The sequence below is a fragment of the Micropterus dolomieu genome, linkage group LG19, assembly GCF_021292245.1.
Source record: "Micropterus dolomieu isolate WLL.071019.BEF.003 ecotype Adirondacks linkage group LG19, ASM2129224v1, whole genome shotgun sequence".
In the NCBI taxonomy this organism is placed as follows: Eukaryota; Metazoa; Chordata; class Actinopteri; order Centrarchiformes; family Centrarchidae; genus Micropterus; species Micropterus dolomieu.
This window is the reverse complement of record NC_060168.1, coordinates 27,381,900-27,407,316: the sequence shown is the minus strand read 5'-3', so window position 1 is coordinate 27,407,316 and position 25,417 is coordinate 27,381,900. Positions and strand designations below refer to the sequence as shown.

The 25,417-nt window shown below is 38.0% G+C and overlaps 1 long non-coding RNA gene across 1 annotated transcript in view; it reads right to left on the bottom strand.

Annotated features, from left to right (window-relative positions):
• Positions 1-25,417, bottom strand: part of LOC123957995 — a 147,203-nt gene that overhangs the window by 80,002 nt on the left and 41,784 nt on the right. The gene's annotated exons all lie outside the window — the stretch shown is intronic.

The following is a 25,417-nucleotide window of genomic DNA, read 5'->3' as shown; positions in this document are numbered from 1 at the left end:
CCTCCAGCACCACTGTGAGGAATCTTGGAGTTATCTTTGATCAGGACATGTCGTTTAAGTCTCACATTAAGCAAATTTCAAGGACCGCCTTTTTTCACCTACGTAATATTGCGAAAATCAGGAACATCCTGTCTAAAAATGATGCAGAAAAACTAGTCCATGCATTTGTTACTTCTAGGCTGGATTACTGCAATTCCTTATTATCAGGCTGCTCGAAAAAGTCCATTAAGACTCTTCAGCTGATCCAGAATGCTGCAGCACGTGTTCTGACAGGAACCAGGAAAAGAGATCATATTTCTCCTGTTTTAGCTTCTTTGCATTGGCTTCCAGTAAAATCCAGAATAGAATTTAAAATCATTCTTCTTACCTACAAAGCTCTTAATGGTCAGGCACCATCTTATCTTAAAGAACTCATAGTTCCTTACTACCCCACCAGAGCACTGCGCTCCCAGAATGCAGGGTTACTTGTGGTTCCTAGAGTCTCCAAAATTAGACTAGGAGCCAGAGCGTTCAGCTATCAAGCTCCTCTCCTGTGGAACCAGGTTCCAGTTTGGGTTCAGGAGGCAGACACCATCTCCACATTTAAGAGTAGGCTTAAGACTTTCATCTTTGATAAAGCTTATAGTTAGGGCTGGCTCAGGTGAGTCCTGAACCATCCCTTAGTTATGCTGCTATAGGCCTAGACTGCCGGGGGATTTCCCATGATGCACTGAGCTCCTCTCTCCTCTACTTTCTCTCCCTCTGTATGCAACCTCATCCCATTATTGCATGTTACTAACACAACTTCTCCCCTTTCTGGTAGTCTTGTGCTTTCTCGTCCCTCTCCTCTCTCCTCCTATCACTTCCTGCAGGTGTTTCTGGCTCTGGAGCTGTGGAGTCTGGATCTGTGGCTGCGGGTCACCTGCTGCCCCCGTGTTCCTGCTCGACACCCTCTGCTGCAACGACTATTGTTACTATTCCTATTGTTATTATAATCATTAACATTACGACTGTTACCATTAACACTACTATAAATATCTGTACCATTTTTCATTTAGTCTATAGCAACATCACCTTTACTGTCTGTACCTCTGTGTGTGTATATTGTGTAGGCTGCCTCCCTCCCCTCTCTCTCCTTCCATCCCTCTCTTTTTCTCTCTGTTCCTCTCCTGCCCTCTCTCTCTCTCTCGCTCTCTCGCTCCCTCGCTATCCTTCACCCCAACCGGTCGAGGCAGATGGCCGCCCACCCTGAGCCATGGTTCTGCTCGAGGTTTCTGCCTCTTAAAAGGAAGTTTTTCCTTGCCTCTGTCGCCTAGTGCTTGCTCTTGGTGATCCAACGAAGGTTAAAATCAAGGGCAACTGGACTTGGTTGAAGATACTGGAAGACGTTTCGTCCCTCATCCAAAGGACTTCTTCAGTTCTGACTGACTAGCAGGGAAACTCAGCTATTTAACCTCAGTGGGGTCGTTGGCCCGGGTCATCGATACCGCTGGTTCGTTAGTGTTCCTTGTTGCTGTGACGACAGTCGTTACAGTCGTTAAGACTACCTGTGGCCAAGACTGAACGACCATCGTTGGTATCTTCACCTGAGGTCAATAGGTTACGTTTGTTGAGTTTCCTGGGAAGTGATGCTCTTGCTCTTGGTGGGAACTGTTGGGCTTCTGTAAATAGCATCATAGAGTACGGTCTAGACCTGCACTTTTATTAAAAGCGCTGTGAGATAACTGTTGTTGTGATTTGACGCTATATAAATAAAATAGAATTGTATGGCGTGCTACAGCTTTTACAGGGCATGAACTTTCAGATAGTTCCCCTCATTCTTCTACCCACCAGTTTCATACAATCGACACCCCTGTCATCAGATACTTTCATGTTCCCCACAGTGGCATTTACAGTGTGATAATGCAGTGTCAGCAAGTTGTCAGCCGTCTGCTTCACTAAAGAAGAGGGAAACGGGAGGTGGTTCCTGCCGTCTCTGGGGGTCTTTGCTAACCTTTTCCCAGGAAACTAGCAGCTCCTTTGGAGAGAGGGTGTTTGATGCCAACTACAGTCTTTAGAGAATGTCATCTCTAATTACCTCTGAAATCCATCTCTACCCCCTCTATCCCCCAAATGTGCCACCTGTATGGACTGTGTGTTTGTCAGCTAAAGTCCTGTCCTTGACTATTGGGAGTAAGTGCTGTAGATTAAGCTGCCTTAGACTGTAAAGGGCTTTCAAATCATGTAGCACACAACCTCAATCAGTCATAGTGCTGAAAGCTTTAAGTGTGTGCACGGCTGTTTGGGTGTTTTCGGGTACAAACAAAGCTATAATGTTTTTTATAAGAGTGATAATCTCTTTATCTGATTAAGCACTCTCTTGTGTAATCATTTTTGTGTTTAAATCAGTATGCGTCCACCATACCCTCTTATACACAAACCAGAACACTGTATTGGTTATATACATACACACACACAGTAAAGAGTATAAACTCTTATTTAATGGAGACCTGTTTTTTCCAGGCACCCACAAAGAACTTTATTAAACTGATCTAAAGGAGTAATCAAACACTCAAAAAAGCTGCTCTGAATCTGTCTGAATGTTCCCCAAACTGATCACGTCTACTATAGGCCTACCTATACAGTCAAAACAAAATGTAAGCAGAAGCAAAAGAATTATTCAACCTCGTCGCTGCTGACTTTCAGGCTGATATTTTAATGAAAGGATAATTTCTTCAGTTATTAAGAAATATACAAGAACTGAAGATCATCTGAGGAGGAAATTAAGTTAATCTAATACATGGCTAAATCTTCACTCACTTTTCTTAAATTAAATATTTTCAATGTATGTATGACAACTAATTAACATTTAATGAAACAATCTGTGAAAGCCTTTCTTTATAATGAAACGCAATTATGACACCCTCACCTCCTGCTCTTCCCCCACCACAAAACCCAACTCTACCTTCTGACTGTAGGATAATTACATCAGCATAACAGAGTTCATATTGTTCTACACAGTGAAAACAGGAAAATACAAATTTATAAGCAGTTTCCTTTGTTCAACTTTCAATCTCTCTTCCAACTTAATTTACAGAATTTTATCGATGTGTGAAGGGAGGTGGGAGTGACAAACTCTCACTAATACCTTTGTCTGTCATTTGAATTTAATTCCCCATTAAATTGAGTAAGTGTGAATCGCCCTGCCGTAGACCCCAACAGCTCATTGTTCGCAGCCAGTCTCATTAAATCTGTCAAATGCCCATTTCCGTGCACGGTTTCCTGCCCTCATATTTTAATGAATAGCAGGAAGATTACAATAGCTTAGAGTTATAGATGGTTGTGGTATGGACTGGGGTGAAAGCCGGGGACCGTACAAATAACTTGATCATTATGGCAAGGTGGTGACTGCACGGAGAAAATGTAACGCTTGCGTGAGTTGTTTTTCCCCCTCTTTTTCATGATTTTCCAAAACAGACATAGAATAGACTGTAGCTTGTATGGCAGGACTGGTCCTGCTTCTGTGTTGCTGAAAAAACATGTTTGAGTTTTTGTATTGTGGAATTGTATCATGACGAAATGATTATCATCTATTACAAAGTCCACATAGTTTCTTTAGGCCTTTGATTGTTTAGCTTTGTGACTGACCTGAGTATGGAGCTGCTCAACATAAATTCCCAAAATCACATATTTCAGGGTTTAATTTGCCATGAGTACAGTACCCTTCAGTGCATGTTTCTAAATTATACACATACAGTGAATATCCCAAGGGCTGGAAGGCTAACATGATTGGGAAAAGGTAATTACTATATACATGGCCACACAATTTCACAACATGCAACTTTATAACAGTCACGGTCATTTCCACAGTAAGTTTTCTTCCTTCAGCAATAAAAGTTTTCTTGATTCAAATTCTTGATCAGTGTAGTTTTTAAGTCACAGTGCAGAAAGGCGCACAACAAAATGGCTACCAATTAGCCTAGTTGTCTATCAACAGACTAATTGGTTAATCAACTAATTGTTTGTCTTTTCTCATTAATATCAGGATATTCATTTCAACTTTAGTGCCCAACCCTACATTATACTACCAGCAGAAGTAACTTACAGAGCATAACCTCTGTGTTAATCCATTCTCTGCTCCGATGTGAAGTTACATTTTTGTCATCATCCACTACCCTTTAGGTGAAGTTTGTTACTAAGACTCCACTTTCTACTTCTTCACAGCTACAAATATATTTAAGCTTAACATTCAATTGCAAAACTAGAGGGCATTAGCTTTCTTTTAAGCCATTAAAAAAATCACTTCCTATTTTTCCTCCTCTCCATTTTCCATTAACTTTATATATACACAATGCTCCCAGCCAAAGGAATCCTATCTTACAACCTTAGGCACATTGTTCAGGATTTGCATTCTCACTATGATCTGCAAACATGGGGAATGCTAATAAATATTCTTACAGCTCATACAGGATCCCCAGCCAAGCTTATTCAGTTGTGTTGCCCCTAAACTATACTTCGTCTTGAAGACACTCTTGGTTGAATGCCATTTTTGGAGCAGTTTCAATAAACAGCATTGGCCTTGTGGAGGGGACAGAGTTACAGTTTATTTGTTGACTTCCCACAACAGATATGAGGCTTCACTACCCTGTTCGAGCGAGACATAAATCTAACAGACACAATAAGGTCAGAACTGGAGAAGTTTACCCAGGGAAACCTTCACCTCTAAGGGAGATTTGGCCACAGCTGGATTTTTTGTTGGGAGATGTTTTTGTTGAAGACCATTTGTACCCTGTTGGGGCTAGCAGGGGCTTCATATATCGTTCCTGGCACTGCTGCTTCCAGATTTTTACGAGCCTATGAAGGCAACATCCCGCTGAACCGACAATTACCTGCTAATGCACATTGGCTAATTTGGATCTGGGGAGAGGGGAATTATGCAGAAATCAGCGTGAATATATATGTGCAAAATGATAGCACAGTATGAGTTGCTAAAGACATTTTAATATACTACCAGCATGATATGTTGGTTTATAGTCCTTCATTACAGCTGTTCTTTTCTACTAGCAGTGTGGATATGTATACTGTGCATGTGAGAAAACAGTAATTTTACAAAACTGACCATCCCCAAATGAAGATTTTTTTTTAACAATTTTCTAGTTGATGGGATATACATCTTTAAAAATCACAATACTTAATACATATGCACACATATTGTACCAAATGTTCACCAGATGTTGAAATCCCTCCTGTGTTACTGAGCGCATGTACTGTAGCACAGCGATGTAACAAAAGGTGGAAAAAGTCAGGAATATTCATTAAAGAAAGTGAGTGGAAATGCTATGAAACAAAAGCTTTCAAATTTGTGTTGTTTTCACCCCTCACAGTGTGCCTTGATAGTTAAGATAAATTTGAAAAACTGACACACATGCCTATAATGCACCATAACGGATTAAAATGTGAAACAGATGATCCAGTGTAATTACTCTCAACTTACAACACATAGTGTCAAACCTGATCACAAGAGCCCTGATTGACAAGAATAACAGAATGAACGTCATTAACCTTGATTATTTATAAATCTAAAAAAAAGCTTCTGAATTTAAACCTTTTACTCATATGTTTACCTGTCAAAAATAAAAAGTAATTAGAATAAAACATTTATCTTTATGAATTTTGTCACTGTCTCTCTCTTGTACAGATTTTTTGCATGCAGACCCATATTCTGACAGCTAGTTGAGGTGATATACATATTTTACCTTGTAACTACATGTCTTCTGAGAGTTCTCTTGATTAAAATGGATCACGGAGAGAAAGGCTGCACGGTATGTGCCAGGAGATGTACTAAGCGAATGCAAAATATAATTGTTTTATTTATGTAATTTTGACAAATTAATGTTTATGACATTTATACCAATAAAAAAGTTATTTGAACTAAACTGAAACTAATTTGTCAAAACAATAATGCAATAGCATGACTTTTCATGTGTAAAGGTATACCTGTCTCTTGCTTGGAGGAGGGGTAGAGGGTTTCTAGATATTGTGAATTAAGATTCATAGCACTGTCCAGATCAAATCTGTTAATTAAAGATCAAAGTGATGTCATCATGAACTGTTCTCAGGTTTTTGGATGCTGTAGGAATGAGCAATGTAATGGAGGATAATTTCATTGCTTTGGCCTTCACTTGCATCATCTGACATTCTTTCCAAAGCGCCTTTAAAGTAGGGGAATTTTCTTTTTTTTCTTTTTGGGGGGGTCTAAAAGGGGATATAATCTTCTAAAAAGTGTTTGGAGCACTGAAGCTACTGCATTAGATACTGGTTGAATCGCCGTTAAACAAATCCACCCACTAATCTGCTGCCCCAAAGCGTCCTACATTCATCCAAACACTGTATTTGGTTAAACTTTTACTCAAGTGATTCTGGTGTCTGACGTCAAGCCCCTGCACCCCGTCATTGTCTGCATATTCTGACAGAGAAAAATGACTTAATTAAAATCTATGGTTTGTGCTCTACAGAGCTGTTAATGTCTGCTGACCTGAAATTCTCCGCTGGGTTAAGTGAATGTGTGTAAAAGTGGGACACAGTTCAAAGCAGGAGTCGGTGCCTTTGAGGAGTGTAATTATGGTGCTTAACATTATTACAGTTTAGAAATACAGACGACAATACAGTTATAACAAAAGGCCATTGGTGGAGTCTAAAATATGAAATATTCTGTGTGTTGGTGGAGATTGTGAAAACTTTTGTGGTGTTTTTTAGCTCCAACGTCAGATGTATAGAAATTATGCATCACTGTCAAATTTGGTTGTGTTTCACAGCTATACAGATCTTTCCGACAGACATTTTGACTTTTCATAGCAGGAAAAGCACAGGTGATGAGTAAAAACATTAATGATGGCTCTGTTCCATTTAGGAAACATACCAGTCATCTAACAGACCAACAGCAAATGGGATGCTGCTAGTATTACTGTCAGTTACACCTGTGTTTGACAAGTCAAAATGTCCGCTGTGAGAGAGGCATTTGTCAAGTATCAAACATCTGTGTAATAACTAAGGCTAACAGCCAATGAAGCTCACCCACCTGAGTGCAAACATTTTAATTCAAATAAGGCAAAATATCATGGTTGAAATAAAAATCAGACAACACCATTGACAGCAGAAATTTGAAAGAAAAAAATCTTTGTTTCAGATGTTTTTAAGATAGAATAATGTTTCTTTTCATATTGACATAATTTGGTAGTTGGTGTTTTTTTTTTTTTTAAAGCAGTTAGTGTTAAAAATTAAAGCATATAAAGATAAGAAAAATTTAAAAAGTTAGGAATATGAAAAGCGAAATACTTTTCTCATGAGTTGGTTGAGACCAAACTAGAATGAATATTGTATTTAAAATGACTACTACTGCTTCAATTCTGCAGGATGTCCAAGTACTTGGTTTGCTCTGACATTAGCATAAGTTATTCTGCTCCTCCAAGTGGCCAAAACAATTATGCAGTTTTAAACCTAGAACTAGACTAGTTGCTCAAATATAATGTACAATCTCTTATTTGGAGAGTGCCTTGCAAATATTAAAAAAGTAAAATAAAACTGTCCAGGAAATTCTACATGTCCTTGAGTCCTCCCACATTGACAACCCACAAGACTACTAAGGCATTTATTAATTGTTATGGCATAAGGCACAATGAGATTTCAAAACTTTGCGGAAAAAAGGAGACAACTGGACATTATGCAAAGGTCAACAATATGTATTTACCTTAAATTAATCTGAGGAGAGAAGATCATTTAGTGAAGGGAAGAAGCAGCTTCCATAGTTAAAGCTCATCAATTGTAACTGCAGCTAAATGTTCAGTGGTGACTTAAGTAGAGGCTTACTGTATGTTAATTTGGCTTCTCAGAAAACTAACTGTTCACTTCTAATAGGTTTGCTGTGTCACATATGGCCCAGAGTAATAAGCTCATGGCAGGTAGTTAACACTGATTGATCAAAGACCTTTTAGAGGGCGCAGCACCCTCTGCGAGCGTTTTATTGCCAGTGTGAAGAGAGACAAGAGAATGAGTGAAAAGAGATGTGACATTAGCAAATGCATAGCTGGGGTTTTAATCCATGCAACAAAACATGGTGTGCGGGGCCAACATAATAGCCATTAGCCTCTGCAGGGGCTCTGAATGTTAGAGTCATGACTATTTAAACTGATGTGTGTAGGCTGTATGGTCTTTAAATTGGCCTAATGTTGCTGTTAGCAACTGTTTGTTGAATTCAAAGAATTTTCCCAGTTTTAGATTAGCTTAAAAGGAACTCACTGAAACAAACAAACGGATTATAACTGTATTAATTCAACACAAGTAAGTGTTGTCCAAATTCTTCAATTAAATCTCACGCTTAATGCAGTTTGGCCTAACAGCAACAACTGAAATACTATCTGCAATAAGGTCTGTTTAGAGAGCCTTATCCTTTAGATCTCCCAACAGTCCTCCTTTAACAAAGTCCATCTATTTCCGATATTATTTGGAATCACATATAAAAACCAGTGCCAGAGCGGTTTGAACATGGCCAAAAGAGAAAGAGGATATTACCGCTAAATCAATGGACAGGGCTTTACTGCTTCAACATATGGGAGTTTGGGAGTTAAATCTAGCTTGGTTGCTGATTGAATTTTACAGCCAGAGCCTTCAGGAGAGCAGTGGATGGTAATTACCCCAATGTAGGAACAACCAGAGTGGAAAGAAGTGCTAAAAAGAGAATGAGAATGAATAGCAGTGGGCCAATCCTTGGGTGTAACCCATCTGCTTTGAAATGTGGCAAGTTTAAAAAAGGGACAAGGGAAGCTATAAAGGACAAAATTGCAACAAAGACACATTGTAGCTTTGGTTGTTAATGATGTATAAAGTCTTTGCAGAGCAGTAAGCTTAACTTCTTTTGTTAGTAGTTCACAGTGGCTGAGAGATTTTTAATTTCTCCACCACATTTTAATGGTTTAGCCATTTAATTATGACTGTAGAATACAGTTGGACCTCTGAATGATGTCATGTGACCTGTTGAAATTGCTGCTACAGCAAAACCTGAAAGTCAATATCAGACCAAATTACTCCACAAACTCACTCAGGATTTGTTGAGCAAACTAATTCTCAGTGGCTTAAGGAATTTCCTTGGAGGTGAGTGAATATTATGGACGGCGGTGTATTGTGCAGACACAGCACAGAGTAAAAATCATATATGAAAGATGTACTTTGCAGATGTACCGTCTGTCAAAGTCAAAGTGGTTAAGCCAAATTTTTTATGTGTTTTGGTTATGTCTCAAGCAAATTAGAAAAAGAGTGGGAAAGTACACAACAAATAGGTGATTTGAAAAGGGCTTGACTTTTTACATCAATGGAAAAACACTTTCCCATTTCTCTTTTGAAGTAATTTTCCATTTTCTGTATGCGTCACACAATATTGTATAAAGCTAAATCATTGGTCAAACAATCTTAGCAACCATTCATTCAGTTAATTCATTCAATGAATCATTTAATTTTCAAAGCAAAGATACCAAATATTTGCTGGTTTCTGCATCTCAAATGCAAGGAATCACTGCTTCTATGAAACAATAAACTCATTATTTGGGGTTTTGAACTGCTGGTCAGACAAAACAAGCAATTTAAGACATTAAATTATTATCATGGGCTCTGGGAAAGTATGATGACATTTTCACTATTTGCTGACATTTCTGACAATAAAATAATCAACAGATTAATAGATAATGAAAGTAATCTTAAGTCCTAATATTGTGTATTGCTCATAAAACTGATGGTAGTACTATCAGTGTGTATAACAAGAATTTTAGGTTTCTTCTGAAAAGTGAAAATGAACCTTTATACAGTGAGGAAAATAAGTATTTGAACACCCTGCCATTTTGCAAGTTCTCCCACTTAGAAATCATGGAGGGGTCTGAAATTGTCATCGTAGGTGCATGTCCACTGTGAGAGACATAATCTAAAAAAAAAAAATCCAGAAATCACAATGTATGATTTTTTAACTATTTATTTGTATGATACAGCTGCAAATAAGTATTTGAACACCTGAGAAAATCAATGTTAATATTTAGTACAGTAGCCTTTGTTTGCAATTACAGAAGTCAAACGTTTCCTGTAGTTTTTCACCAGGTTCACCATATTTGTAAACATGATATCCAGTGTTTACAGGCAATGGTGTTAATTCCGACAGTGGTTCAGGTTGATGTGTTTTGATCTGTATGAAGCCTTCTGAATCTTGTGTTTCTCTGTGATTAAGACTCTATCTAAAGCTTGTAAATAAATGATAAAGAAGATAATGAACCAAACTTAATTTCCTTTCGAAATGGTTCTGCATTCTGTGGCAGGTACTCAAACCCAAGAGCAATGTTAAATAAACACTAAAGGGACGCCACGTATCTTTAAAAAGTACATTTTGCCCATTGTAATTGTTCAATCATCCCAGAGCACCTACTAATTAAGAGCCCCGCCTACCAAAATCTTAAAGTAACAATGTTATTTGGTTTACACTAAGAAAAGGCATTTGCTGTCAAAACTGGGAAGAACTCCTGTTGCCTGCAACAGGAACCTCATTACAGTGATCAAGATCTAGGTGAGATCTAGCCGATTACATCTACAGTGCAGTCTACTTTAAGAATTTCAACAGTGACAATTTTTGCTTTGGCTCTGTACATTGGAATTGATACAAAACAATGAAAGAGGTTAAAGCGCTTACTTTCAGCTGTAGGAGTGTTTGGGGTTCTTTTCTGCACTGGTCACCCAATGTGAATGACAACATTAAAGTTGAAAATCAGCATGCATTATTTTTTAATCTTATAAGCAATCTGAAGAGCCAACCCTAAACAGCTTTTTACAATGGACTAATGGTTCAAATAATTTAATAAGCAAACATTTGCTGGTTTCAGCATTTTAAATGTGACGATTAAATGCTTTATCGGTTTTGTATTACCAATAATTAAATATTTGCACTAAAACGACATCACCTTGTATTATGGGAAGATGTGAGGCTCATTTTTCACAGTATCCTGAAATACATTCTGAAAGACAAAACCAGTTATTGATTGATCATGAAACAATTATCATAATTGTTAGCTGATGCCCGAGGCTGCAATTCATAACTTCTCTTATTCAATGTCCAACTTTTAGGGTATTTCCAATGAGCACATAGTTTGAGATTTACCAATTTAACCAAAACCTTGCACACAATACCCAGTCTTAGATACAACCGCAAGTGGCAATAATCAGGATCTAAACGGTTTGTGAAAAAAAAAAACAAAACAGACCAGACTTGAGAGATTAAAGAGAGGAAATCATTTTGACTTAAGACAAAGCCATTTGAGATAATGGAAAAACATAACTTTCATTATTATCACCTTAAGGTCAATGAGGGTCATTTTAGCCTGAATAGTGTGGGATTTGCAAACCACCTGCCAGTTTTTTGTGTTTTGTCCAAGTGCAACAGGCAATCTTTGACTTCATATGACCTCAATGAGCACTTGAAAAACACATGATATGCATGAATTTCCCCATTGTGGGCAAGTAGGACTGGAACACCTAGGGGGTTTGAACCCTGGACTGTCATATCCCCAGAGAAGGTGACTTACTAACTGAGGCACTGGGGATATGTGGTTTTCTTCTTACAAGTTGAGACAATGACATTGCATGTGTCAGACTGGGGAATTTTTGTCTGTTAAAACTTAAATGCTCAAAATGTTTGTGATAAAATTCTGCACCATTTGACTGATCTGAACACCTTTCAAAAAATCTACCATCTAGAGACTGACTTAATTTTTGTGAAAGGCTGTATGCATCAGTTTTGATTTATGAGCATTTATGTAAAATTTACCATAAAGACAACAATAAAAATGTATAATTTCAAAATGCATTGCCCTATCAAAATTTCTTTGATAACTTCAGATAACGATGTCAGTAGATGATCCTACAAAGGTTTTACGAATGATTAGCCATACGGTTTTTGATACTTCTTGAAAACAGGATTTAGAAAAAGTCTCAAAATTTGACATTTTTAGAGACTATTGGACAAAAGACGCGTATGATTTGAAAGATTAAAATAATGAAAGAATTTTGACTCTAAGCCAAGCCAGTTTTGGTAGTTTTGGTACTAACCCACATCTCCTTATACCAAATTCCTATCCTGCACTGCTTCCTGCATTACTCTCCATCTGAGAAAGACAATTTGACTCATGGATTTCTCTTAACTTGCAGGGAAGCAGTTGTTAGCTATTCATCTGCTCTCAATTGGAGTTGCCTGCCAATTGGGCTCTTGCTGATAGCATGTTATACTGCCGGATCCATCAGCTCATTTTACATCCCAAAAGGCTATAACTGTTATTACTCTGTTTGATCACAGGGTAAATGCTGACTTGAGAGAGAAGTTTGGGATCACTCTGAGCATACTCAGGGGTGTAATAGCATCACCTGAATCCCCTGGACATAAATATCCTTCCATAACTGATCTTCTGTCAAGGAACATTGAAATATCTTATTTCTAAATTTCCAGAGGAAACCTTAATTCAGTAAATTGTAAATGATTAGCAGCAATAAGGCCATTTTTACGGATGTCATCTTTAATGTAGATTTGATTTAGGCTAACCCTTTTTAGTGTGCATGTTATTTATTTACTCATACACAGTAACTGACATTGTACTGCTTCAACCCTTATTACAGCAATGCTAATGAAAGCAATCTGACAAAATAGTTATCTCAGTTAATCACATCTAGGGCTGCAGCTAACAATGATTTTAGTACTCAAAGCTTCTATAGATTATTTAATCAATGCTTCATTTAAGAAGTACTTCTGCTTGGCGGCGGCGGCGGCAACTCCCACCAAGGTAGCGGGATCAGCTGTGTACGTTTATAGATGATTGATATTTATTTTTCTATTCGGAAATTCATAGCGTTTCATACAGCAAATAATAGACCAACATCATCAACAAACCAGCAACCAGACAACTTTTGCCAACACAAACATCACCCGAGTGCTATACAAGTTATCCTAAGGTGCAGCTCCCCAATACCCAGTTAAGTCATGACTGTGATGTTACAACCCAAACTCACGGCCCAACCAGGAGAACAACAAATGCACGTGTTGTGCCGTTTTTTATATATATATATATATATATGCATATGCAAACAACAACCTTTCGATATTTGTATTTTTACCTGGACACCAGCCAGGGTAACCTGACAAGTTGTTGTGTCACAGATTCTCACCCACAAAGGATATGTGATATGACAGTATACCCTCAAAAGTAAATATAACACGTTTCAATAAAAATCTGTATAAAAACCCCACACACAGAAATCAATTTTGGTGTCAAGAAAATATGTTGTCAGCAATGTTTCAACAAAAGTAGGGCATGGTTTAAAAAAAATATACGTCCAACAGTTGACAAAACAGTCAGAAACAAACAAAAACACTCAATAGTTATACTTAATAAGTTCAGCTCTTGACACAATCAGGGAGTGAGATAACAAAATGTCCAGCAGGAGCTCACTCCAGCACCAAAAGTCAAATAATGCAGTTCAACCAAAGTTTGTTCTACTAAATCGTGTCTAAATTCTTACAAAAAAAAAAAAAAATAGTACCTGCGGTGCGGGAAACAAACATCAACAAAACGTCAGTCGGTCAATTCGCCTGTCACTCGGGGCAGCTCCGGACCAGAAACAGGTCCACGTTATGTTTTCCTCCATGGTGATCTCCCCGCATCTTTGCCCCGCTTATACCAACGCCTAACCCAACTTTACGCCTGTTTAAATTATGAATTCAACACAGAGAGCCGTACTTCTGCCAGACACAGCGATCGCCGGTGAGACGCCTTTCTCCTTTAGCCAACATCACTTACATGCGACCTCGTGAGCCGCTGTTGCGTTCGTGGTCCGGGTAAAATGTGGTATCACTCAATAGACAAATGACAGGAAGTCAGACTGTCACAGTGTGTATATTTACAGCGGAGGATTGCGCCTTTGACTAGCCTACAACTCAACGAACAATCATCAGTTAAATGCTAAAGTTGCTGTTACCTTGTCTGTGGTCCGCTGTCATAACACCGGATGCTTTCTGATCAGGTGCTGTTGTGCTGCTGCAATAACATTAGGCGACATAAGTTTAATTTTTACGGGGGACGGACTGTAACATTACAGAGCAAACAGCACCATCGTAATCACGTCATGGTCACACAGTATAAGCGTAATGTGCGACAGTAATAAATGTCCTTGCGAAACAGTGTGCTATAAAGTTATTTGGATTAAATAAAGCCTTGATGCAAATAATTTGCATCGATGCATTTTAGTTATCGAATTAATCCATTTAATCAATGCATCGTTTCAGCCCTAATCACATCAAAATTGAACTAACTTTGTTTTCAAAAGAAGGTAAGATATTTGATTAGGGTTTATTCTCTCACTCTCTCTACAGAAACACACGAGTATATATATATCTATATCTATCTATCTATCTATCAAGAGATACATATTGTAAAATATTGACTTTGCTCTATTATATCACAATCAAGTCACACACAGAAGAAAAACAGTATGTGTGTTGGCTGACTGAGTAGGATCAGAGGCTTAGTAATATTTTAAAGCACATGTGGTAAAGTAAAATGTAAGATACAGAAGTTTTTTTACACAAATATAACAAACAAAACAGCAGAAAGAAGAAATCTGCTATCAAACTATGTTATGAGGCATTTCAGCCTTGAAATGAACTGAAACTCCTGAGAAAAAAGTTTCATCAATGACTTTTCATACAGCAGTCAGGGATTCAGCAGTAAAGGTCTACGCATATCACATTATAAACCGCAAGGTTTTAAATGTGGCACTTTCTTTCATTATTGGACAACTTGCATAAAAAGAACTGATTGTCTATGATTACTTCACAAGAGAGCACACAATGTGCATCCACAGTCACAGGGAATATGAGTGGTCCCCAATCTGCAATTTTCCCATGATCCTTATCTTTATTAGCTCATTATTTTCAGTGGAGCCAGCACTGGCTGCTGATCTGTGGCATTTATCCGGGCAAGCAGAAACAGCCAATTAGTGAGTACTTATCTCATCGCAGATATGGAGGTGCAATAAGAATTAAATAGCACAGTAAATTTTGCAGATAGACTTGGTTTTAAATTAGGTTACTAATATACATATATATATATATATATATATATATATATATATATATATATATATATATATATATATATATATATCTATATCTATATATCTATCAAATTTGGTATTGTAGAAGCCAGTAGATCTGAATAAATATGCAGATCTAATGCAACAATGCTTGAGTTGCTTATAAGACAATATTCGTCCAATGTTTTAAGAGTGTATGTAGGTTTCCAAGGCTTAACATTTAAATTTTAAAATAAATCATAACAGCATTGGAAATATCTTCCCTATTGTACCCACTCAGAATGGAAATTTGAAAAATGGGAGCAATTGAGCACTACAGACCAATACCAAAGGATCATTGTAATTACTGTCATATAAGTCTGTGTAGTCAAGAACTACAACTACTACAAAAACCTTGGCTGGCCTAACAGCAGCACACTGATTTTCCACTAAAGTTCTGGACTGATGCTGAGACAAAAAAGGTACCACTTTAGCACCAGCGACCACTGTCACCAAATAGAACTGACTGCTGATGCACCTTGTTTGGACATTGAAAGCCTTTATTCTAGCTCCCATCATGTTTTGTACACTACACTGCCAGACTACAAACAGCAGTAGCGCTCTTAGAAAATGGTCCGAGTCTAACATCATTCTGCTAGATATTTATTTACTAATCGATGTCAGATCGCTCTACATCAACAATATGTATAACAGCATAATAAAAGCACATTTTCTATCTTCATGTAGATTAACACTGATTGTTTAAATAAGCACTCGAAAACAATACATTATTCACATGGTGAGCTATTTATACAGTTTTACTATTAGACCCATACATAACCACTGTCTCTCCCAATAATCCCCTTCCCTCTTGTCTGTGTTTGTGTGTGGGTGTGTACTCTGTGTGACGACAGTTGTGCACCTGAGCAACACACCGGTTCCTCATCATCCAATCATCCATGAATTAAACACCCCGGAATTCTTGTGACACTTCACCTGATTATTCCTTACCTCAGGCCAACTACAGTCCCCTCCAAAAGTATTGGAACAGTAAGGCAAATTTCTTGGTTTCTGTTGTTCACTGAAGACATTTGGGTTTAAGATCAAAAGATGAGTATGAGACAAGAGTTCTGAATTTCAGCTCATTTCCTGGTATTCACATCTAGATGTGTTAAACAACTCAAGACATACCACCCTTTGTTTGAACCCACCCATTTTTCAAGTGAGCAAAACTATTGGAATGTGACATGTGACTGACCTTTGTTCCTTTTAGGTTGATTGTCCAAACATTAAATAGCTCTGCATCACTAGTCTAAGTTTTCATCCTTGGTTCAAACCTATAAAGACTGCATTTCCTGTTAAAGAGGATATTGGCTGCTTCTGGAACAGGCTCATTAATATTTATTGATGATGTAACTGATGACGGTAGCAGCAGAATGAATTCAGAAGTGTACAGAAACATTTTGTCTGCCAATTTACGGAGAAATGAATTGAAACTAATCAGGAGGGAGTTTATCATGCAGCAGGACGATGACCCAAAGCACACTGCCAACAAAACAAAGGACTTTATCAGGGGAAAAAGTGGAAGGTTTTAGACTGGCCAAGTCAATCACCTGACCTTAACCCAAAAGGAGGTGAAATGCATGCTCTAAAGAGGAGACTGAAGGAAGAAACACAGCGAAACAAACAAGAACTGATAGCAGCTGCGGTAAAAGCCTGGAATAGCATCACAAATGAAGAATGCAACAGTCTGGTGATGTTGATGGGTCGCGGGCTTGAGGCAGTTATTGCAAGCAAGAGTTATGCCACCAAATGTTATTTACTTTAAGATTATTACTTTTGCTCACCTAAGAATGCTGTGGTCTAATACAAACAGTGGTATGTCCTAAGTTGTTTAACACATCATGATGTGAATACCGGGAAATAAAAGCTGAAATTCTGAGGTTTTGTCTCATACTCATCTTTTGATCTTAAACCCAAATGTCTTCAGTGAACAACAAAAACAAAGGAATTTGCCTTACTTTCTAGTCTCCAGTGTTTCTGCTTGTTTCCAGGTTTCTTAGCCCAGTTAGTAAGACCTGTTGTCTTCTTTGTTTCAAGACTCAGGCCAGCAACTAAACCTGTTTTTGGAACCAGACTTCGTCAACCACTACCTGCCTGCCCACATTAAACTACATCCGCCATCATACACTTTGCATATTTTGTTAATAAATCAATGGTCTGTGTCTGCACTTAGGACCGATTAAACACCAGCCATAACACTACAGATATGTTCATCTTATCACATTACGTTTTTATATTTGTGTTTCTTTTTCAATTTTTTCTTTGCTCCTCATCATGGATAGATTGAGTTTTCTGTGTATTTTTTTTTCACTGCCCTGAATGCAGGTGTTGTATGACTGTGCACTCTCACTTCTGAACACAAACAAATATGGAATCTCTCCTCAGCTGCTGGTTGAGGATCTGTATGGAGCTTTGTAAGGCACCACCTCATTTAAAAAAATAGGTTGCCACATTATTATAGTCTGCTTTCTTATTTATTCCCCAAAGGTTTAATTTATAAGGATTTAAAATATTTGACAGTGACTTGCAATTTCATTTTAGACGAAACGGTGTAGTTTTCCTGAGAATTATTATAACCCCGGGAGCTCTTCTGAAAGCAAGAACGGTTGTCCGTACTTCCATCGTCAACCGCTTATTCTGCATACAGGGTCACAGGGGTCTGGAGCCAATCCCATCTGACATCGGGCAAAAGGCGGGGTACACCCTGGACAGGTCGCCAGGCAAGAACGGTTGATTATATCTGAATTGTATGGAAGATTTTATTGGACTTTAATATGTAACCCACAGAAAACAATCCACAAATGTGTACTAAGATGCGCAAATATTTCACCATCTACAAATATGTATTTTTACATTTGTGATGTGTAAAATCATATCCACAAAAATACACTTCTGTCCAAGTGATTTCTACACACAAAACTGTTTTTGCACAGTGCTTTCTGTCAATTTACATTTATTCATTTAGCTGACGCTTTTATCCAAAGCGACTTACAATTTCTATACATGTCAGAGGTCGCACACCTCTGGAGCAACTAGGGGTTAAGTGTCTTGCTCATGGACACATGGGACACAGTGGGAGATTGAACTCGGGTCTCTCACACCAAAGGCATAGTCTTACCCATCGCCACCCCAATTTGTGGGTCATGTTACATTTGCAACTTCCTTTTTACACATTTGTGGAATTTTGTCCAATGTGTACTGCGGAGATCTGTAAAAAAAAAAAATATACACAAATATCTCACTACCCAAAACATGTATTTTTACATTTGTGTTGTGTAAAATCATATCCACAAAAATACAGTGCAATTTGCAAATATGTATAATTTACTGTCTTACAACTCATGAGAGGCAATGTCGCTACCGCCACCTGCTGGTGTCGCTAATAAACTGCTCTCACATTTACAGATCTCTGTTTACAGAGTGGACAAAATTCCACAAATGCGTAAAAAGGAAGTCACAAATGTAACATGACTTGGAAATTGACAGGAAATGATCCACAAATGTGCAAAAACTGTATGTAAAAAGAGATCCACAAAACGTAAATAACACTTTGTATGTGAAATTAAAATACAAAGTGTTATTTACGTTTTGTGGAAAAAAAATATATACACACACACACACACAATACATGTTTTGGGAAGTGAGATATTTTTGTGTGTGTGTGTGTGTGTGTGTGTGTGTGTGTGTGTGTGTGTGTGTGTGTGTGTGTGTGTGTGTGTGTGTGTGTGTATATATATTTTTTTTTTTTTGGAAAACAGATCTCCGCAGTACATATTGGACAAAAAATCCACAAATGTGTAGAAAGAAAGTTACAAATGTAACATGACCCACAAATTGACAGAAAGCAATCTGCAAATGTGCAAAAACTGTTGTGTTTAGAAGTCACTCTGTATTTTTGTGGATATGATTTTACACATCACAAATGTAAAAATACATATTTGTAGATAGTGAAATATTTGCGCATAATAGTACACATTTGTGGATTTTTTCTGTGGGTTACAAATATTCAAGTCCAATAAAATCTTTCATATAGTTACTGGAATATAACTGTTAGCACTAAGAAACTGTCAAAAACAGAAACAGCAAGCATAATTCCGATTTTAACTGGCACATCATCCTATGTACCTGCCAACCAAAAAACTCAAAACAACCAATATAGTAAATTGCACTTAGAGGTCAAGTGTGTAAGATTTAGGTGGATCTACTGGCAGAAATGGAATATAATGTTCAAGTACGTTTTCATTAGTCTTTAAAAAGCTTCTAAGTTCCCTGTCTTTTGATAGAAGTACTGGTGCATGAGTGCGCGTCCAACCTCTGGTCTAAACCGGTCTACAGAAAATGGAAAAAGGTGGGGAAACCACTTAGAGCATCTCACAAAAGTGAGTAGACCCCTCACATTTTTGTAAATATCTGATTATATCTTTTCATGCGACAACAATGAAGAAATGACACTTTGCTACAATGTAAAGTAGTGATTGTACATCTTGTATAACAGTATAAATTTGCTGTCCCCTCATGTCTAAACCGCCAGCAACAAGAGTGAGTACACCCAAGTGAAAATGTTATTAGCTATTAGCTATTTTCCCTACCCAGTGTCATGTGACACGTTAGTGTTACAAGGTCTCAGGTGTGAATGGGGAGCAGGTTTGTTAAATTTGGTGTTATCGCTCTCACACTCCCTCATACTGGTCACTAGAAGTTCAACATGGCACCTCATGGCAAAGAGGTTCTGTAAAAAAGAATTGTCGCTTAACATAAAGATGGTCTAGGCAATAAGAAGATTGACAAGACTGAGACTGAGCTGCAGCACGGTGGCCAAGACCATACAGCGGTTGAACAGGTCGGGTTCCACTCACAACAGGCCTCGCCATGGTCGACCAAAGAAGTGCTCAGCGTCGTATCCAGAGGTTGTCTTTGGGAAATAGACGTATGAGTGCTGCCAGCATTGCTACAGAGGTTGAAGGGGTGTGGGGGGGTCAGCCTGTCAGTGCTCAGACCATATGCCGCACACTGCATCAAATTGGTCTGCATGGCTGTCATCCCAGAAGGAAGCCTCTTCTGAAGATGATGCACAAGAAAGCCCACAAAACAGCTTGCTGAAGACAAGCAGACTAAGGACACGAATTACAGGAACCATATACTGTGGTCTGATGAGACCAAGGCAAACTTATTTGGTTCAGATCATGTCAAGCGTGTGTGGTGGCAACCAGGAGGAGTACAAAGACAAGTGTGTCTTGCCTACAGTCAAGCTTGGTGGTGGGAGTGTCATGGTCTGGAGCTGCATGCATGAAACTCTGGTGAACTCCATGCCCAAGAAGGTTAAGGCAGTGCTTGAAAATAATGGTGGCCACACAAAATAATGAAACTTTGGGCCCAATTTGGAGATCATCACATAGAGGTGTACTCACTTTTGTTGCCAGTGCTTTAGACATTAAGGGCTGTGTGATGTGTTATTTTGGAGGGGACAGCAAATTTACACTGTAATACAAGCTGTACACTCACTACTTTACATTGTAGCAAAGTGTCATTTCTTCAGTCTTGTCACATGAAAAGATATGATCAAATACAAAAATGTGAGGGGTGTGCTCACTTTTGAGAGATACTGTAAATGTTGAACAATAATGGATTTATTCATGTTCAGTCATAGATAAGATAAGGAGTTTAAGAGACACATACTCATGTGACTTATTACAGGGTAAATCCGGTCCTTTGCAACAGAACAGAGTTTGAGACCAGCCATAATATTGAGTTTTATGCCCAAAAGGGTTAAAAAAAAAAATCAACATCTACTGATTTTGCTAATACAGCACTTTAGTTTGTTTGTTAAACTGCACTTGTGAGAAATTACTGTTATACTAACCTTTATAGTCTGACTGATGACCAGTGGGCCACTGCTTATCATTAGCTTTGTGTTCATTTGCATTTGAAGATTAATTCAAGTTGTCTGGTTCCTAATAGGGTCAATCATGTGTTTTACAAGATTCAGTTCTTCTTCTTGCTTATTAGTAGTTTGAGTTATTTTGCTTTATTGACAACCAGAGTTGGCAAGCGTGTAACAATGGTTTTCCCTAAGGCTCGGTAGTTTTTGTTTTCAATATGTCTCATTTACACTGAAGGTAAAGCCCACCAAGATTCGTTTTTTATTCCATTACTACTTGCACATAATTGTGTGTCTCCCACATCTTTTCAGTTTATCTGCTGCTGACTTATGCCCCCTTATCAAATGAATACCTTCAAGTTATCAGTAGCTAATTACTGCATGTTACTTAGGTAGTTACTCATACACAGTTGATACATAAATGACTAATAACTAAAGTCTCAGGGGCTTTTAACTAGGGCTGAACAATTATTTGCATTTGCGATATCGCGAGATGACGAAACGAGAATTTTTTAAAATCGCAAAGATTGTGATTACACACTGGTCACATGACACGCGAGAACAAAGCAGTCTGCAAAGTAAACATTAACTTGGCGTCGGCCAGCTACAGGGGGGGGTTCCGGTGTTGTCCGAGAATTACTTAGTCTATTAGATGCGAGAGGCGTCACTTGTTTTTATTTTGGTTGGCCTTTTATATTGAACCTCAACCTGAGTTTTTTTTTTGTTTGCTTGCTCGGATCCAGAAAATTTGGTTTTTGTTGAGAGGAGGACTGTTTGAACTGAGATAAGGACTCCTAATTAAGAATTGGTCGCTGAACTGCGGGTTTTGAGTGCTTACTATATCACACTGTGGTGTTTTTTGTGTCGTCTGTAGGTAGGCCTACATTATGATATATTATTTAATGCCATGACTTGATGCTCAAATTATCTTTCTCTGAAAGTATTATATGACACTTCTTGATTGTGTAGCATGGCTAATTTAGTTATGAATTTTAATAAATTTATGAGAATTAATACCCATTTATGAATTTTAATATTCATAAAATCAAAATTATTCCTCGTTTCAGGACACCACCGGAGTTGTTATAATCCTAGAGTCTCCGGACCTTTGATAGGCTGTTCAGGGAAATGCTAATCGCTGGTTCGTGTCCCTTTGTCAGTTTAACAGTCAGGCCCCGCTTTATCAGCTTCGTAGATCAAAAAGGCGCCAGTTTTACGATCAACTGCCCAGGCATAGCACTTAAAGAAAGCAACTTTCAACCCCCTTCCGTTGGGGTCTCCCCAGCAGTCCGTTGAAAGTTGATCTCCAACCCCCCCTGCTCCCCTCTGGGAGAGGAAAAAGGGAATTTGGAGTTTCTCCAACTTTATTCAATATAAAATGCAGAAATCCACACCGTTGTTTCACTACAATTGTGCATCTTCAATTGAAAAACCTGGTTAAAGTGAAGTGGAGTGATTGTCTTGAACTGAAAGACCTGGGTCCTTTGTGCATGCGAACATGTATGTAATGTTTTTGTGTAAACATACTGAACAGTGAATGACATTATTAACATTAAATGATGCCTAAATCATAGACTGTATATAAGAAATGGACATAGTCATCGTGACATCACTAGTTGGTTTGTGGACTGCCGTTTTGAAGACTCCGTTTGGCCAATAGGCCTCCGCCATATTGAGTTTTTGCAACCAAGAAGTGCCGGAAGTGACAATACGGCGGAGCTAACAGCCATGTGCGGAGCAAGCTAGCTTGCTTAGCTAGGTGCATCTGTAACTCACGTTAACTGTCATTTTAACAGGGCTGATAACTTTGTCTAGCAAATAACAGTCTTAAAACTAAATGTACTCACCAGAGAAAGTGAACAGCCAACTCCTAATTAGCATTTTCAATGGCACTGGTTAAATTTACACAGTGCCGTGGGTACGAGTCACTCTAGCCTGTTTGATAGGTCGCCATGGTAACGACCTGTCAATCATAGATAATCCCGCCCTGAAACATTCTCTGCTTTATGGTCTATTTTAACATAAATGGGACCATAATTTACTAAATCAACATCATTTTGTATTGAAGAAGACTTTAGCGACTGAGATCATAAACTCATTATTAAAGTGTTTACTGAGGCAATTATTCAGCTGAGAAGTAGGGTCATTTTACCATTATTTCTAATGGAGCAGGACTTCTCTTTGCAATCATAAGAGTCGCCCCCTGCTAGATTTTCAATAGAATACAGGTTTCAGGGACTTCTGCATCAGCTTCATATTGTAGACTGGAAGCTTCCCGCTTGGCCTAAATGAGCTGAATGCTATTCCTCCATTTAGTGCATTTGTTTCAAAGGTGGCAGTTCAGTAGGGCTGAGAGTCCATGCTGCAAACTGTCTTAATTAGTTGCTTATGAACATTCAAATTCCTCTTAAATCCAGACAAAAATAATTAGTCAAATGATTTGGCATTCATCTCACTAAATGTTTTGCAGTGAGTGAGGTAAGAAAGTTTCCTTGACATCCGTCTTTGAGAGATTTTCTGCCAAAACCCTGCCATACAGCCAAAAAAAAAATTAAGCCATTCAAGACATTCATGTAATGAGTTGAATCTGATGAAATAGTTGTACAAGGTTATTCTAAAGTTTTTTCTTGAAAACCCTCAACAAACTCAACAATTTAAAGCATGATGGCCAGCTCAATGATTTATAATACCACATACAACTACGGCTGGGCAATACAACAATAATGATAATTACTGCAATATCAGTTTCCTCAATAACAAATGTTCAATATATCGTTAATAAGTTGTTTGATTTAATTCATTTAAATCCCGAACAAATTAGCACTTAATTTTACTATTGAGATATTTGTTTTGTTGGAGAAAAGGCACTGAAAAATAAAATTTTGTAGAAGAAAAGGGAAAAAAGATTTTAGATTGGTGAAGTGATCCACTGTTTGGCATCAAGCATTTGTTCAAAACAAAGAATATTTTAAAAATACAATTAACCATCTGGTTTATTCAACTTTCACTCAGGAGCAAAAATCAGCCTTTTTAACTTGAAACGAATAATGATTTGACATTATGATAATTATCAATATCGAACGGTATAAAAATTTTATCGTGATAAAATTTTTGCCCATGTCGCCCAGCCTGACATGGTTACAACATTGTTCATAAGGCAGACTGCCACCCTTCCAGGACCAGTAGCCTCCAGGATCCTGAGGCGGGAAGGAAAGATTGTAACCAACACAAACTTTTGAGACACCCCTCTGGCAAGAGGCTACGGTCCATCAGGACCAAAACCTCAAGCCACAAGAACAGATTTCTTCCTGTCTGCAAACTGAAGAAAACTGTACAGCTCTTGCATTTCAAAAACAGATATTTTATATTTTTCAATTTTCTGTTTCTTGACTTTTGCAGTACTACTTCCTTTCTCAGATTTTTTTTCCTCTTACTATATGTTTATAGTTATACACCGAAATACCAAGGCAAATATCCGTGTATGTGAAAACCTACTTGGCAATGAACCTGATTCTGAAAGAAACAACCTACTATATTTATATTATACTGGTTTCACTGACTGAATCAAAGTTCAAATCAAAATTTACACCAATAATAGAACAATCTCTCAGAAATCGCTTATTAGATATTAACTACAGTGCATGACTCATGGTTTCCTCAACACCTATCAGGACTGTGGACAAAAACCAAAACTCTTAACTACAAAACTCTCTGCCATGCTGGAAAACAGATCTGACAGGAGTTTTTACAGTAGAACAACCAAATTAGTGATTTTTGCATGTCTGATGATGACCATAGCGGTAGCTGCCAACTGGTATTTAGGTATGAATACATTCATGAGGGAGACACCATGTCGCTGTGCGCTTGGCCTCAGAATGGCTGGCATCAGTTTGACATGTCTTATTACTGACACATCTGGGGAATTGGCAGCAGTGGTGCGGTACCCAGACACTGCCAACAGATTATCATAAACAGATCTCTGAGCCAGAACAGTGACACAACTGCTTAAAGGACATATATTGATTTATTCTTACAAGATTATTGGGGATCAATGGCTGAAAAACAACAACACAGACATGCACAATGGATACATGTGTGTATATTCACACTCGCTGAGTGTGTGTCGTTTGTCAAACTTTCAAAAAAGCAAATGGGATCATGAATCTTGTCAAGGAAATCTTTTTCATAAAAAAAATAAAAAATCAGTGGCGCCATGGGCTAAAAAAGTTTCACTTAATTATGCAAGGGTCAGTTTTTATTATTGTTAATCTGTGGATGTGTGTGGGAGATGGAGAGAGCTGCTGTTGGAAAGAAGATAACTTAAATAAATTTTACAAACTAGTTGGGGGGGGGGGGGGGGGGGGTTAAAAAAGT